Source organism: Grus americana, chromosome 22 (assembly GCF_028858705.1).
Source record: "Grus americana isolate bGruAme1 chromosome 22, bGruAme1.mat, whole genome shotgun sequence".
Taxonomy (NCBI): Eukaryota; Metazoa; Chordata; class Aves; order Gruiformes; family Gruidae; genus Grus; species Grus americana.
This window is the reverse complement of record NC_072873.1, coordinates 352634-370121: the sequence shown is the minus strand read 5'-3', so window position 1 is coordinate 370121 and position 17488 is coordinate 352634. Positions and strand designations below refer to the sequence as shown.

General features: G+C 39.8%; 1 protein-coding gene across 14 annotated transcripts in view; it reads right to left on the bottom strand.

The window, feature by feature from the left end:
- Positions 1-17488, bottom strand: part of TANC2 (tetratricopeptide repeat, ankyrin repeat and coiled-coil containing 2) — a 250259-nt gene that overhangs the window by 188146 nt on the left and 44625 nt on the right. The window lies entirely within an intron of this gene.

Sequence of the window (17488 nt, the reverse complement as noted above, 5' to 3'; positions counted from 1 at the left end):
CCATCCATTTATCATACAAGTTCCTCTCTCATCAAGGAAGGTCACTCGAGCAGAGCATGAATTATGGTGGTGTTTTGTTTACTGAGGGAGCTGAAATGCGGATCCAGCAAAGTATCACCCAGCACGCGGCTAAAATGCCTCAGCACCATTCCAGAAGTTGGCTTTGGGGTTTTGTTCCCCTCCTCCTGCTACATTTTTATGGCAATAACTCCATCTCCTCAGGAGCATGGAATGGACACTTGCCAGAAGGGTGTACAACAGTAGACACAGATCATAAATGTACTTCAAAATGTAAAGGTGCACTGCCTGCTTGTTAGATGTCTTAGATAAAGCACCCCTATTGCTTACCGTTTATGAAAAACAACAACAGAAAACCACCCACATGGCCAGGGGCCACAAGGCTACTAAGAGCCACTGCAGAATTAAAAAAAAGAACTTTTTTTTTTCAGTGCAAGTATGTTTGTATTTATTTTTATTACTGCAGTGCTTGGAAGCCTGAATTGAAATTAGGGTCCTACTGCGTTGGCAGCTTGTACAAAAACACAGTAAGAAAAAAAACTCTTGTCATAATAATTTTATTAGTTTAAGTCCTACTCCTACAAGATCCACTGTCAGCATTACTTCCCATGAATTTTACACCCAAGGACAAGTCAGTTTTTTCCTTGCACGTACAGGTATGCACACTTCTTAAGAAATCATATAAACCAACATTTGGGTTATTTCGGAGCAGAATGAATCCTAAGTAAGTTTAGGCATCAGTGACAGAGATACCTATACCTTAATCATCTCAATCCTTTTATTGTCACTGTAAAGAAACAGGTACCTCTAATCTGGGATACAATTAATCTTGCCTATTCCATGTGGGAAAGGTGGCACCCTTAGTTCTCTAGTGGTAACAGATCACTATTTCATCTACAGACACCTTTACTGTGTAAAGTGTATGGTAATCAGAAACTATACCCTTTGCTGCTTTTTGTTTGGTTGGTTGGTTTGTTGGGGTTTTTTTAATGTGGGAAGATGACTGTAGAACAAGATGAATACCTGGAGTATGTGAGTACTGGGCACATATGTCTGCTTTTCATTCATAACGCAGAGTTCAGCCTTTAGTTACTAATTTCCTACTAAAAACGTTTCCAAGTTATAAGAATCTCTGCCCTGTGCCCTTCGGAAACACAAAGCTGTGTGGTACTGCCGCGGTGCCTGGAGCCCTCACCTCTCCTCGCCCCCGGGTGCAGGCGCTGGGTCCGGGCAGCAGCCGTCAGCTTTGACAGCAGCCACCCGTATCACCCCGGCTCCACTTCGCAAAGGTGCCTGGTCTCTCTGGCACGAGTCTGGTGGTTTCGGGGCTATATTTGTAACCGATTACCGGATGCTGAAATGCAGCAGCAGCCTCCTGTGATCTCAGTGACTTATGGACCTATCAGGCAGCGAGATGGTGCAGGGCATTCATTTGACACCTATCTGCTAATCAGCTTTTGCTCATTAGAGGCATGGGCATCTTGTATCAACACATACTGAACACGTGTTCTTCATACAAAAGCTATTTGGTAAAATCCTTTGTCCGCTACTACATATTCGTCTCCACATGAAAGATAAAAGTGATTTTCTTCCTCGTGTAGAGCAATGCTGACTTCACTTCAGGCTTTCCTGCTTAGGTGTTTCCTGTCACTCAGGTTCCCACCAGTCATTTATTACCACGCAACAGAGGATCTTTCTTTTCTGAAGCTCTGATTTCCTTTTAACTCTGCATTCACTATGTATTGCCCCTTTGGTTTCAAGCTAAAACAAAGTCACAGATAGCACTAAAGAGAATGAAACACAAAGTTATCCTGACCTTTTTCAGATTGAAAAATAATTTGTAGAATTCTGTTACCTTTTGTACCAGCTCCATGTAATAATTAGTCCAAGATAAGAGCTAACAGGAGGGCAGACTCTCACTTTGCCGGCAAGTTATCACAAAGCTGTTACGGAGCTGTTTACTAACATGGGTATCAGCCTTCCTATTGAACATACTTGATTGTGATTACCCCCGTTTAAAACAAATTGTATCTCTGTAATTGCTGGACTGAAGATTAGTAATATACAATTAAGTTTTGATCATCACTCAACTTGATTATATACTTTGCAGATTGATCACCCTGACATCCCACAACACACCTCAGCTATGGCTCAATACTACACATTTTATGAGCAGGTTTCTCTGTAACTGCTGTTTAAGACTGCCCCAAGTCTAGAAAAATGACACTGAAAACTTCTGAGCAGGTTTCTCTATACAGAAAAAACATTTTAAACAAATTCTTAGCGGCTTATCTTAAGTCCCTTTTCGTTATCCACGTTTTTCCGTGGTATAGCTTACTGTAAACAACAGAAAGGTGATCACTGAAAACAGCATCAGGACTCTTGTGAGTCCTTTTCACACCCACGAATCCAGCTCAATGCGCGTTTTACAGATACTTTCTCCTTCCTCTCATCTGCAAGACAGCAGTGGATCGCTACTCGCTGTGCTAGGAGGAGACTCAGGCACTTCTTGGTGACCATCTCTGCAACCCCCTGGTTCGGTGCATGGCACCGCCACCACAGAACCACACAAACCCATGCCCAGCACTTAAGGCTGCACATCCATTTCAGAAAGCAAGCTTATTCTTAACCTCTCCTTGAAAAGTTTGTAATATAAGTCTGCATATGCCATTTTTAACTTGAAACATTTATTTTCAAAATTAAACAGGAAATCAGATAACTGAGCTAAGTTTTTTACATATAAGGCACATTTATAGAGATTTAATTTCTACTTAAAAATAATCGTAGTGGTATGGCGCCTCATATATGCAATTATTAAGCACTTCACACGCTGGCAGCTCAGGAACTTTTTCAAATCTCACTTTTATGGCAGTTATCTACCTTCTCTTTCAATCAGTTTTGCTGAGCGGAACTCCACAAACTACGGGCTATAGATTTGCCAGCGTCTGGGGCACTGTATGAAGAAAGCAACAGTGTCACCTTAGTTAGCCTGCACTTTATTCACACTCCATTAAATTACTGTAAAAGTCACCTTCCACATTTTATGAACACTCCCAGTATCACTGATGCACATGAGCAACTGCTGCGATTTTAACACCAGTATTACATGACATGAAATAAAAGGGGTCTTTGAGTACAACCAAGCTGGCAGCAAACCACTCCTGGCAAAAGTTTCTTGGCTTCACACTCCTGTCTTACAGCTCACATCAGGATCTGAAAATCACAACGTTTTCTGGAATGTACAGGTTAAATTAGGAGATGGGGGTTTGAACTTATTTTTCAGAGAGGATGTTTGGTGAATTGGTATCATCTGTGTCATGAAAATGGATCATTTTTATGGGTTTACCTCTTTGTTGCCATTGTTTTACATATATTTTTACATTAGTGCCCAACCAGAACCAGGTATCACAGCACAAAGCACTCACTGATTAGAAAACCACCTCCAGCCCAAAAAAGCTGCTCACGTAACTAAGCATTTATACTATATATTAACACATTATGAGCACAAACAAATGTGTAACATAATGAAACGTTACTGACTTCTAATGATGGAAAATGCATTGGAAATTTAAAATTAGTTTTAACTTCAACTCAGAATACTAGTAATTCATTAAAATTCATCTAAAACATTAAGACTTTGGATAACTCTGCAATGCTACTTTAACTCATAAGTTGGTTGTAACTTCACAAATACGCTAAATACTACATGAACAAGGAATCCACACGTTAGATCATAAGGAGAAGAAAAGGCAGCTGCAAGGTAAAAAGTAATTTTTATGTCAAGAATGTACTGGTTGCTTGATAATTACGAATTTTTTTGTCGATACCCAAGGAGAAATTCATATGCACCTCAACAGAAGAATAAGTTAATGTAGGTCCGCAGTCATCTTAATTACAATTCTTACATAGAACTGCTTGCAAACCAGCTGCCTGTAAAGTTAAAAATTCAGACTTCTTCAGAGACCTCCAAGCTCAGAAACAAGAGGGAGCCGCTTCCTGTTACGGAGACACTCATCTCTAGGATTCAGCCAACAGACTTCAGAAGATACTCCCCAACTTACCTGCAAATACGGGGCAAGTAAAGCATCAGCACAAAGAAACCGTGCTCAGAGAAGTAGTTCTTTAATTCTCGATCAAATCCGCAGCCAAGATCTGGGGACATCTTTGACAGTACACACTATTTACTCAAGGAAGCTTAACTGTACTCACTGAAAGGGGCTTTTACAGTTAAAGAAGTAAAAGGAAGGAGCTCTTTCACAATGTTCTCTTCTTCCTATACTAGCCAAGACTAATGGCCAAGCTGTCCTCTCTGTTGTCAACGCTGTTTTATCCGCAGCACATGGCAAAGGCAACGGTGCCAGCAGCAGCACAAGCCAGCAGGATACCTCGCACACAGCCAAGGCGACGCTACCAGTCCCCTTTCTCCCTGGCTTCTCCCCTCCGAAGCCCGAAGGACATTTTCATTTCACAGGAGATAAATCGGGCTCCCTGGCCCTGAGCTGCTACGTTATTCATTCTCTCGGCTGGAGAAGCTGGAGTAAGGCCAGCCGCCTGGATTTCCTTCACGCACAGTGTCCTAAAGAGGCACATTTCGAAAAAGCACCCTGTGATAAATCATTCCTGTTGCCAAGCACAGTATCTTGAAAGAAAAAACCCAAAGTTGACATTAACCTTTTGTGCGCTGTGATGCCTGAGAACCTGTGTGCAAAACACCCACTGACAAACATCCAAGAAACAACCATGTAACACGTATATTACAACATGAATGCATTACAATTGCATAAATTGGAAAAAAGACGCTGCTTTAATTTCCCAGAATACACTTTTCCTTTCTGTTATCCTATTGGATTTAAGAGGAACTAGGTAGAAGACCAGATTTCAAATTAATCTAATCTAGCCACTTAAAAACGCAGGGAATCGCACAACAGGATTTTCAGAAGTGCCCAAGAAGCCTACGTACTCCTCGTTAAGTATTTAAGAGCTCCTGGAAAATCTGACAGAAATAAAGTTATAAATACCTTTTTAAGAATAGTTCCCATCCAAAGAATTTATCTATCCCAATTAAAAATTGGATCAATTTGAAAATTACTCTTTCAGTTTAAGCCTGTCACACTATGACTAAAAGAGCCATTCCAGTTTTGTTACAATACAGGTTTATAAAATACAGAATCAAAAAGCTCAAAATCAGTCCACCATACTTCTCCGCAACTGTACCACTAGAAGTGCTACAATGTGCAGTGTGGGAAATACTCCTCTTAGGAAAACAGGAAGAAAATTAAGAAAACTGACTCGAATTGATAAGCCAATGATTACGAGAAGGCCTGCTTCACCATCATTACGTGCTCACAGAGCAGCCTCTGTTTCGTGTGGGTTTTGTCTCTGTGCCCTAATTTTACCGCAGTGAAGTGCCTTCAGGTGCAGCCCCTGCAGTTACCCCATCCCAGCCTTTCCCAAGTGCGATGCCCAATGGGTAGGAACAAACAGTACGCTCCCTCCCCAGCTGCTTCACAAAATAAAGAAGTTTTGTTTTCACGATGTCACATCTATTTTAAAGTGATGATCTTCTCTCTGGAGCGGGTCGAGAAGAGAGGGAAACTTCGTCGGTCATACCAAGAACAAATCAGCAGAGACAAATATCTCCATTTAATAGCAAGGATGGGGCTCAGCATATGCAGTGGGCAAAAAGTTGTTGCTTTGTTTAATCGTCAGTAAAAAGAAGATAAAGAATAGCTGGATATTCAGCTTATAAACTGTTAGTGTGCTTTATCTTGTAGAGCAGCGTTCAGGCCACATTTCCCAGCTAAGGATCAGCCGTTTGGATCAGCACTAAAAGGCAGCTGTGACACCCAGAATTCACATTTTTCTTACATTTTAGAACTTTGATCTACTGACATCTTTCTAGATGTTTGTATTTAATAACACTGCGTTGTTGTAAACTTTCAAACAAGTTTTGTTCATGTAAGATGCTAATTAAAAATACAGACGCATTTTTGAACTTGAATTTCTAAGCAGAAAAAAAATGCAGAAACACCACCGAGAATGCTTTCCATAGCTTTTTATTCCTTTTAATAAAACAGTATTGGCAACTCAGTGATCAGAACTAGATATTTCACTGTGAACACCTTCAAGGAATACTTTAAAAAAAGTGTAAGTGGATGACTCAGTCATTTAAATCAGACAAGAACAACGTGACAAATAATTCAAACGCACTATTAATTCTTGCGGTATCAGTGAAAGAAAGTGTTTTAATACAAGTTAAAAGCAGACTAATATGTATTCAGTATAAAAATAAATTCATGGATTAATGCTTCACTTGAAATTGTAACAAAATTCAAATATAAACTAAATGCCTTTTTTTAAAGCAGTATATTGGAATCATGAGATAATCCATGATTATCTTCATTTCTTACTCTAAGAATGGACCAAAGGTCCAGCTCATCAGGTTATTTTTTGTCTATCAGCAATCAGTAACAGAGGTCTCAGAGGAGAGTAGGTGGTTGACAACCATTCCAAGTACAGCAAATGGTTTCATGCATTGTTTTAGCATAATTCGCCCAACAGAACCTGTTTAAATGACACGAACCACCTTCTGCTAAGATCTGGACTCTTTGACAAAACTTCTTGTAAAATCATGTCCCTAACTTGCTCAGATTCTGGGGTGGGGTTTTTTCTATGCTAAGAGAGTATGGGTTGGTTTCTATACTGATCATATCCTCAAAAAAAAAAAAAAGATGATATAAAAGGAAAAATAAATCCTTCCACATCAGAAAGATCTCGCAGTAAAAATTTCCACACTCCCCTCAAATAGGTCATTTAAAAATGGAAGCTTTAGCAAAAATTATCCATGAGTTACCTAAAAAAATATATCTGATATTAAAAAAAGTCCTCATAGGCATGTTGAGAGAGTCAAAGTTTCTGTGCATGCAATAGAAACAGTCTGAAGAGGAGAAACTTCTAAAGGTATGATGGCTTAAAAATCAATCCTCTTATAAAGAAAAGATAATTTTTCCATTAAAAATATTAGTAAGTACTAGACACTTACTCTTCCTTAAGGAAAAACAAAAAAAGGGAAGAGCAAGTGCAGCTCCAATAAAAAGAAGGTAATAATGGCATTACAGACATTGATTCGCCAACACTCAGCACAGGTACTTCACGCATCAAAGAGATGCTTATATGAATGAGGTTAAACACGTATCTTCGCAAAAACAGGAACTTTACATACAACGTGCTGAACTGGGAGCTGCAAAAGCCACATTAAAAAAGCCACAGAAAAACCCAGGAAGCTGAGAAGAGGATGCAGGAGAAGGGAGTTGTGTTTGATCACATTTGTATACGTTACGCATTAGAACAATTCACTATAGGTCAGTAGGTTTTATATAAGCTGGCCAATACTTAAGTGCACAAAAACACCTCAAAAATAAAAATACAAATCATACCTGGAATATAATGCTAAGATGGCGCAATATGGGTTCAACATCTGTCAATGCAACAAACAAATGCGAAAACCTGTATCAACACTTCCTATGGATAAATCACACTGAATATAAATAATATTTATCTTTAGGTCCTGAAAAAAAATTGCGGTATGGAAAAATCCTACATCTTTGGTGGAAATTTAAGTAAAGGCATTCTTAGACCAATGAGGAATAATACTGAGGGGAGTGTGATGAAAATGGAACAGGTTAACAGATATGTACGGCCAGAGGGTTCAGCTCTGGAGACAAACCAACCTCTTCAAATACAAAATACACCCACGGCAGACCAGAAGAACAGGCAAGGTCTACCCTCCAGTCACGGTCTGAAGAGTTAACGGACACCAGGGATCCAGCAACTGGAGTCACACACGGAGAACCAGCAGCGGTTCAAGTGAAGAGGCTCCATCGTCTTTGTAACAGCACAGCCTGGGGAAGCACAAGCAGCGCTGGCCTGACCCCAAGGGACAACTCACCGCACCCCGTGTACCTCGTGCAGCATCTACCAACGTGACCTTTCATTCATCAAAGCAATAAAAAAATAACTCATGAAGTAGGCTTTGTTTCATTTTGTTTGGGATTTCTCCTACCACGCTGTAAGGAGAACACTTCCAGCCCCTGCAAAAGGGCTTGATAGCCAAAAAATGTTTTGCACATGGAGCACAGAATCAGCGTGCAGCTCCTAATCGTGGTGTTTCATGAGACTCCTTCCTTCTTGCAAAAAGTTATGAAACTGCAGATTGTTTCTTAACAGTGACGAGAATACCAAATTAAATAAAAATAATTTTTAAAAAAATCAGCAGGATTGTGAGGTCCCAGAAACTTCCTCATGATCATCTGACTTATCTTTGCTAAAGCTGCTTCAACTCCTATCGCAAAGCTGCCCTTCAGGGTTAGCATTTCAGACCCATCAAACTAGAACCACCCTGGGACATAACTTCAGCTCGCCTTATAGCCAAATTGTACATTAATCTCTCCATTCAAAGCTGTTTCTCACATGCGGCGGTATTCCAATGCTTCTTTCAGAACAATAACTACAACTCTCCTGACTGTCATCACACTTCATCCATCTTTTTCTATATTATTTGCTGCTTACTTTATAACCAGATAGTTGAAAAATCAAACATATTGAAAATGAAATTTAATAAAGTAACAACCTAATAATACCTTCTGCCATCCAGTTCCAGTCTCATCTTGATTTTTATCGTCACAGTTAGAAGCTTAAACACAAAATGAAATTATGAGACTAGAGGCTTATTTTACATTCTGAGATTTTACAACAGAACTGGGAATACAGGCTCCCTCTATCCCACACAGCAATTAATATTCCTTCCTTCCACACTATTTTATAATATTCAGAGGACACACAGAAGAATCTTCCTTCCCGCTCCCCAAACAAATATAAAACCCACGACTTTTGCACTGTAGCATCTGCACCACATGCTTTGCCACTCAAAGTTTCTACTTTATATTCTTTGTAGTACCTATACTGCATAAAAAATTACATATTGTTGCTAAAAGATTATTCTATTGTGGTCTCATTGAACCTATCCCCACAAGTTAATCAGAGAAAAGACATCAAAGTATCAGCCTTTCACAAATTTCTTGATATGTAGACTCCAGAAAAGCTAAATTTAGTGCTACAAGTTGTGAAAAGCCACCTTGAAAGACCGTCTTCTGAAGAGCTGAGTTCATTCCTAAGAGACAAATTCAACTCGCCTGTCCCCGTGAGTCACAGGCTCCCGCTGCCGTGCTGCCCGCTGGCACCTTATACAGCGAGGAAGGGAGCTGCCCAGTTCGTCTATGGCTGTTGTTTATTGCTTGGAAAAATCTTCCTGAAATTGTGCCAAGTCACAGGATGTGAAAATTCACAAGCTAATTAGTAAAGGAAATTACCTACGGCTTTCTGTGATTGACATCGGTTAATTTCAAATCCTTGCAAGCAAAATTTCACTGCAAACAGAAATTACAGTTTCAACATTCAAAAAGAACAAAAATTGAAAGCCGGATATTTAGCTTCAACTTTTCTCCATTTTAATTATTTTTCCTTGCCTATTTTTGTTCCACATCAAGTTCTGATTACAAGAAAATAGACATTATATATTCAACACACTAAGGAAAAATGACAAAAATCAAGGTGCAAGTGTTGAATATTTCCAAAACAATTTCTTTGTTGTGAATAACATTACTTTTAGTCTGCTTGTATAAAAAAAAGAAATCCATTTTTACAGATTAGATTATTCATTCTGTTTCAATCGTTCTTTAAGTTAATGAATCCAAGACTGTCGGTGACCTAAGAACTGGGGCTAGGCTTGTTCCAGTAGAGAAAGCCACAGATCAGTCATGAGACATTACTGATTTTACAGATGAAATAGTTGAATTCACAGATACAAACCTTTGTTCTTAATTGACTTGACTGCATTTCTAAAACTGTTATAGATATGGTAATTATTACAGTTTCTTCAGACATCCTGGAAAGGACATTCCACATTCCCAACAGTTTGGCTTAACAAATCTCCAAAATTGATTATGGTATTTTTCTTTTGAAGCAATTCTTTTATAGTTGTGTATGAGAATACTTTTTTTTTTTTAGAGGAATAAGACAAGGCCATTTGATGTGGAAAACTATAACTTTATCTCCCGCGTATCAGCATGGTGGATTTCAGCACAGCTTTTGATACATGATTTGTCAGAAAACTTCTACCCCCTCTACTGGTTCAGCGAGCATAAGGCAGCTATAGGTAGCTGTCACATACCCACTAGTGTACGTGAGTAACACCACCAAATCCCAGATGTATCCAAAATTACTAGTATATATGTATTTTATTCGGTCCCCCTTACACACCTGTGTCACTACAACCTGACTGTAATAGTATACTGATATATGTCCTTCCTGTTGTGGTTTAACTCTATCCCAGCCAAAACCAGCACGCTTCCTTAGCCAAAAAACTCCTGCTAGATTTAATAACAGAATTGACGGTTTTGATTTGCTTAGCGCCTGTGCAGTATGGCATTTTAAAGCTCTACATGTTGACTCACATAGTACGCAGGAAGACTATTTTGATGAAACTAGAAACTGCTGTGAGCTCTTCAGTATTCATCATCAAAATACCCAGGCGTTTCACAAAAACGGACTGCTCATTCATAAGGGTGAGGGATGAGGTGTAACCTCCACTTTACAAATGTAAATCTAAGGCACACAGATTACAGACAATATTTCCACCAGGTTTTTGCACTAAACTTCAATCATTATAAAGACAGGATTTGAGAGCACTGACCATTCTTTGCTCCTTCATACATCCAGCCATTGCTTTCTCTCAGTCTCCTACCTACTTCTGTGCACATAACAACTAAATACCTGTGAAGGAAAGGACTGAAACCCTGATACCACACTTTGTGAGCACCCAGCCAAATGAGCATGGCACGATCCATTATCCGCCCCCGTGCACAGGGTTAGTCTGTCCACAAGCGTGACTTTGCATTTGTCCTTGTTGAACTCCGTACAGTTCCTCCAATTCGCTGCAGTCCTTCAGATTGGCAACCCCAGCCCTTCAATGTATCAGCTGCTGCCTGTAAGATAGTGTGACCCACAAACTTGGTGAGGATGCTCTCCATCCCTTCTCCAGGCCATTGCTAAAGATGCCATATACTACCAATGCCAGTATCAACTCTGAGGAATGCTCCTCATAACTGGCCACCAGTTATGACTTTCAACTGTTGATCACACTGCTTCAAGCCTGACAGTCCAGCTGGCTTTCCTCTCAGGCCACAATCCACCTATCGAGCCCACATCCCCTCCAGTTGGCTAGAAGGGTCTCAGACTGTATTGAAAGCCTTGCTCGAGTCCAGGTAAGCTATGTCCACCACTCCAGCCCCATCTGCAGAGCCAGTCACTTCATCACTGAGGACAATCAAGCTGCTCCAGCACAATTTGTACTGGATAAATCTGTGCCAGCTTTTCCCAATGACCTTCTTGCCTTTCAGGCTTGGAAATGGCTTTGAAGAAGTCTTCGTAATTTTTCCCATGACAGAGTTGAGGCTGTCAAGCCTGTATTTCCCCAGACTCCCTCATTTCCCTTAGACGGGTATAACACTTGCCTCTTCCCCATCCCCGGGGACCTCCTCATGCTTCTTGGCACGTACCTTCCAGCTTCCTACATTCTCCTGTGAAGATATGGAGACGCCAGAAGCGAGCTCTGGTGGAAAGTATCTGGAGAATGACTGGGGAGCTCTGATTCATAACAACCTTATTACAGCTTTCATACAACACTATCTACACTGATATTCTTTGCATGAAGAAGCTGTTCAAAGCTCTTTAAAGGTTTATTAGCAGTTATCAGTACAGTAAAAAGCCAGTTGTGTTCTTTAAGCAGCATTCAGTGGTTAGTCAACCAAGTCATTCCAACCAGGGATTAAAGCAGCTAGGTTGCACAACTGAACAGTTCTGTTTATAAAAGTACCTTTTTGACCAAAAAAAAAAAAAGTTTCTACAAGGAAATTTAAAAATTACTTCTAAAACTTCTTTCAATATTCACCATGCAGCTCCATTAAAACTGCTGGCAAATTCAGTAGAAACAAACAGCATGCAGTATGGGGAAGAAAGATACTCCCAACATCATGTTTCCCTCTTTTCTTCCAAGCCTCCCACCTTCTCCAGTAAGAAACAAGAGCCACTTCCACAGCTATACTCACAGCCCCAGCCATCTACCACCAGCACCCCTTGCCTTCTCCTCTTGCTCACTCCTGCATGAAAACAAAGCTATTACACAAGACCAATGAACTCCATGAGCTCTGGTCAAATACTGCTTTCCAGTGGTACGACATTCAATGCAAAATATTACATATAATCCACAAAGGCAAATCACTGTTACTGTAGTTTCTGACAGCTCAAAACCAAGCATGCAGAGGAAAGGCTTTCAGCTAAGTTCGGGGTGAGAAACGGTGGTTGATGACGCAGTGTTGGTGGAGCCGACCCACTGCCTAAGGACAGAGCTCTGAAGGGGAAACAGCACAACCTGCAAACATTACCACTGCCTGACCCCTTTAATTTCAAAAATCGATTCCCTTGTTTGCAGAATGGATGCCCACATAAAGGATCGGTTTAAAAAGCCTTTTTCTTTTCCCTAGAAGAAACTCTCTGGAGGTTAAAGAGCTCAGAACAACATGTAAGGACAGCAGAAGGGGAGATGGCTGCCATAATGGAAGCAGCACTCAGAGCCGAACAGAAAGACAAATCAGCCCCTGCTATTAGAAGGGACTTTGGTGAATTAATCTCAGCAATCAGATCTGTAGAATCACTAATGAAGGGAAAGGTTTGAGAAGGATTAAAGCTGCTATAGAAGAACTTGAGAATGGGCTCACTGACCTAGAGATAAATCTTGGATAAAAACCAGCAAGTAGGAATACATCTGAAAAATAAAATGTGGATGACTGAGGAAAAAGGAGCGCTTGTAGATGCACTGATAGAAATAAAAACTGGGGAAACAGGAAAAGAGAAAGGACCAGCACCCAGCAGCTGTAAAGGAGACAATCCTCTCAAATGCTCAGAGCGTGCCTTCCTCCCTTTTTTAGCTATTTGAAACAAATACAGTAATCAGTATAGAAGAAATATATCAAACATTTTTCTCTCACCTGACCAAACCCATGTACCTAATTTTACAGTTTAACCTTTTTGAACATTTCAAGCTCTTATACAGGCTAATGAAAAGGGAGGAACTAAGAAAGAACTGCACCTGTACCAAAACAGTAAATATACTCACAGGGCCTGCCTCTCAAACAATGTTGCATATTGAAGAGAACAGTACAGCATAAGTGGAGAAGAAGGGATTTAGAAGTCCCCAAAATTTAAGCCTCATAGCAGCCCAAAATATGGCATTTCAAAGACAGGGAGATGCTGCTCCATCATAAAAATCAGACATTAAGAAATACAGTATCTTCCAATTCCCCCACAAAAAATAAAGCCAAAAAATTGGGAATACTGAGAAGGAAAACTACAAGATTATGAGTGTTCAAGAAGATTTAACTGAAAGAAAACACAACATGTTGAAATATTCTAGAACTAACGCAGTAAAATGCAGTAATCTGGTGGGCTGAAATGCTTAAAAAAAACAGAGGAAAGGCATATTGTAAGGTTTGAAAACAGGGGCAAAGCAGAAAGGAGTTTTATAAACGTACCACAATATGGGAAGTTAGAAGGGGAAGGTTGAGGCAAGGAGGAAGGCTTAAAATATGTCTCTGAAAAACTTTGCATATGCAAATCATTTAAGAATACCATGTGACACTACAAGATGACGATCAGGAAACACTGAGAAAGGTCTGAAAAAACCTCTCCAGAAAAAGATGAGCATATATGTCTGATTTGATGCAAGCAAAACAGATAAAGAAAACAAAACCAATAAATTAAATCTCAGGAGGGTAGAAAAAGCCACAAAAAGGATGTGGAAACAATACTCACGGAATGGTGCTTCAGGTAATAAAGTCACTTTTAGGGCTCTGGAAAAACAGGAGGTGGGGTGAGGATATTCATTGCTTGCCACTCCTGACAGGATGGAGCAGCCTTAGTCACATACTTGTTACAGCTGGTGATGTTCAAACTTGTGAAAATATTGGCAAGGCTTAGGCTGGCAGGGCTGGATTATCCCCTGCTCCCCGGTACGCTCACACACAGCAGCATAAAACAATACAGGCTGATAAACTCCAGTGGAACGGTTGAGTCAGTAAAGGACTGAACAGACCTGAAGAATTATTTATGACCTATAAAGCAAGTTACGTTAACATCTGTGGTGGTGGTTTTTTTTTTTTTTTAAAAAGTATTTGTGGATCAGAAGAAACACATACAAGAATAATATGGGCACTAGCTGTTAAAATTCTCTCTAAGATAGCTGCACAGGAGAGAAGCAGAAGCTTTACTGTTGAAACACCTTTTATTTGTCTGGGAAGAGAGCCTGGTAAATGAACAAGACGTATTCTGACCAAATTGACTGGCCTCAAATTGCTCCAGAGGAGGGTTAGGTTGGGTATTTGGAAAAAATTGCTCACTGAAAGGGTGGTCAGACATTGGAACAGGCTCCCCAGAGAGGTGGTGGAGTCACCGTCCCTGAAGGTGCTCAAAAAGCGTGTAGACATGGCACTTCAGGACATGGTCTAGTAGGCATGGTGGTGTTGGGTTGACGGCTGGACTTGATCCCAGAGGTCTTTTCCAACCTTAAAGATTCTATGATTCAAATAAATATGCCTTACTAAGAAGAAAAATGTGTGCATGTGTACACACACTTCTTCCCAATATATTTCCTTCTTGAGAAGAAATGCGCTAAATTACATAAATGAAAAACAAACTTTCAGGAAGGGTCAGCTCATTCTTAACAAACTCAAGGACAAGACTTCACTGTGGTCAGAGGGGCTATGGATTTGTCCACACACTCAAGACTTGTTTGAAAATGGATTTATGAAAAACTAGCAAACTTTTTGGAAGAAAATTATCTCTATTATTATTTGGATGGAATCTCTTGAACATGTGGATACATTCAGTATTCAGTACCATAATACACCCTGTAAGTCTGGTAGGTCTTTTAATATCTCATTTCCAATACCTTCTTAAGTTATCCCAACATCTTAGGGCCCACCAGCTGGATCTCATCACTCAGCAACTTCTTTCAGAAATCCAAAAAGCATTTGTGACCCTCTAAAACTCTTCTGGGGTAAAAATTACGCTTAGACTTCCAAAAGAGATCAGATAGATAAGAAACTGCATGGAGTTCTGACAAAGCAGTGATGAGACCTTTATAGAAATGCCTTTTATCTTAGAAAGACAAGAATCAAAAGAGAAGAGCATTTGACAGGGGCTCTTTTAGTCCTGGAATTAAAATATAAAGTGGCAGGTTCCAAAAAGCCCTATAAATATATTGGAAGTTAGAAGTAATTGGCTCTCCCGTGAACCAGGAAAGCCAAACAGGTTTCAAAACCCAACACCGAAACTATTATGAATGACAGGCAGGCTCCTAGCTGGCAAGCTCAAGATAAAAATTGTGTGCAAGAACAAGTAAGACACAATTCCTAACTAACTCAGCAGAAAAAAGCAGACCCTTTGGGCTAGTTCATAAAGGATTACATGCCTCAGATAAATTTAACATGCAAAAAAATGACAAGAGCACTTTAGGAATCTACCGCAGCCTCCGCCAGATATAAAAGGCACAAATTCCTGGACTTACACCTCACCAAGTGAAGAGAAATATAAAACCAAATAAAACATGTGGTTTTGCAGCTGAATTTTACTAGGTTCTAAAGGGAATCTGAACTTTTACAATAATATTAATTTAATGCAATAATGTAAGAAGGAAATGGTCCATCTGCCTGGAAAAGAAATAAGGGTAATTATAATAGGTGGAAAGATTGGATCCATTACATAGGCTTAGTTCACTAACATGATACTGAAATGAATATTTTAGTGGATTGATCTGATGTAAACTAATTAAATACATACCCAGATCAATAAAAGTTTAGTATAAGCAAGTAGACTGCAGACAAGTATGAGACGGGTCCTTGATAAAAACAGTAGAGTACCTTGTAGTCTCTGGATTAAGTGAACAGAACAGAATTGCCCTGGAAGGGCTCAACTTGGGGGAAGAAGTCTGAAAAAGATTTCTGACAAGCAGCAGCAGGCAGGAGTTTTAATGCAAAAGCTTACCCTAGCCATAGGGCTTCTGGCCACAACCATCATGCTGGATCTTCAGCCAGAAGGAATAACAGAATGGAGCAAAGCACAATCCTTTTATGCTTTAAACCAATCATACTCTAACTAAATTTAGCCCTGGACACAAACTTATGAGTCAGAAAACATACATGTCTGCATATCTCTGTAAATTAATTTAGAATAGAAAAAACATAAAGGTCATATTTAACTATATTCAGATCACATTTCAGCTTTAAAGACACTGTTGTCTGGCAGCTTTGTGGAATATCCATTTATGACAGAAGAAAATACAGCCTAATCAAGATACTATTGCAGTCATAATGTGTCCTCAAAGCATTACTGTAAAATATCTTGAGTGCCCTTGAGTCACAAGAGAATTTTTGTTAAGATGAGATTAAATAATGTGCACAAATACACATGCACAGAGTTGCGCTGCATACAGTACACTGCTATGAAATCCTACCAACAGAGTTTTGAAAGTACACGCACACAAAATTAACCACAGGAGATTACACAATCTGATGCTGCAGTAGAAATTCATTTATTTTAATTGGCATTACTGCATGTAAGTGTACATTCATACGCACGTAATTGGTTTCTTCTTTTATAAATGTTTTGTGTGTTCCTGAACCACAATACCATAAAGAGTACCAAAGGAAAAAACCCCACTCCAGCTGAGTCAAAATAAATTTTAACCACAGTTCTTCAGAGAAGTTGCTCAGCAGTTTCTGAAGGAGGAATAATAAGAAAGCATTTTACTATTACCACTACCAGTGTTCTTTTAATCATGAAGAATTATCAAAACCACATCACAACATCTAGGGATTGTTAGCTTGACTTCATTGACCCTGTTCGCTAACCACGTTACTGGAAATTAAAGAAACTGCAACAAACAGTAATTTCAAAGGACAGTGTGCTCACCTGGATTCCCCAAGGAAAAAAAAACACAATACCTTTAACCCTGCTTCAAAGGTTTACTCCTGCACTGGAATGCAAAGTGACTGGAGTGTAGGAAATTAAGATATACACACTGCAATTTCACCCAAATCCACACACACTAGAGACCTGAGTGGGCTGTCACCTACCTACGTAATTTAAAATCATTACATGGAAGGTGAGTCACCAGCAGACCTGAACCCTCTACTAGACTACTTCCACAACATGGAACTTACGATTTTGAGTTTGTTCCCAATTCCCAGAGATGGGTGTAGCTTAAGAGTTTCCCTCTGAAAACAGGTTGTTCCAGAGACATCTGCCTCCGCTGTCAGGGCAGCTCATGCTCCAGATCACACTCTCCCGTGATCAAACA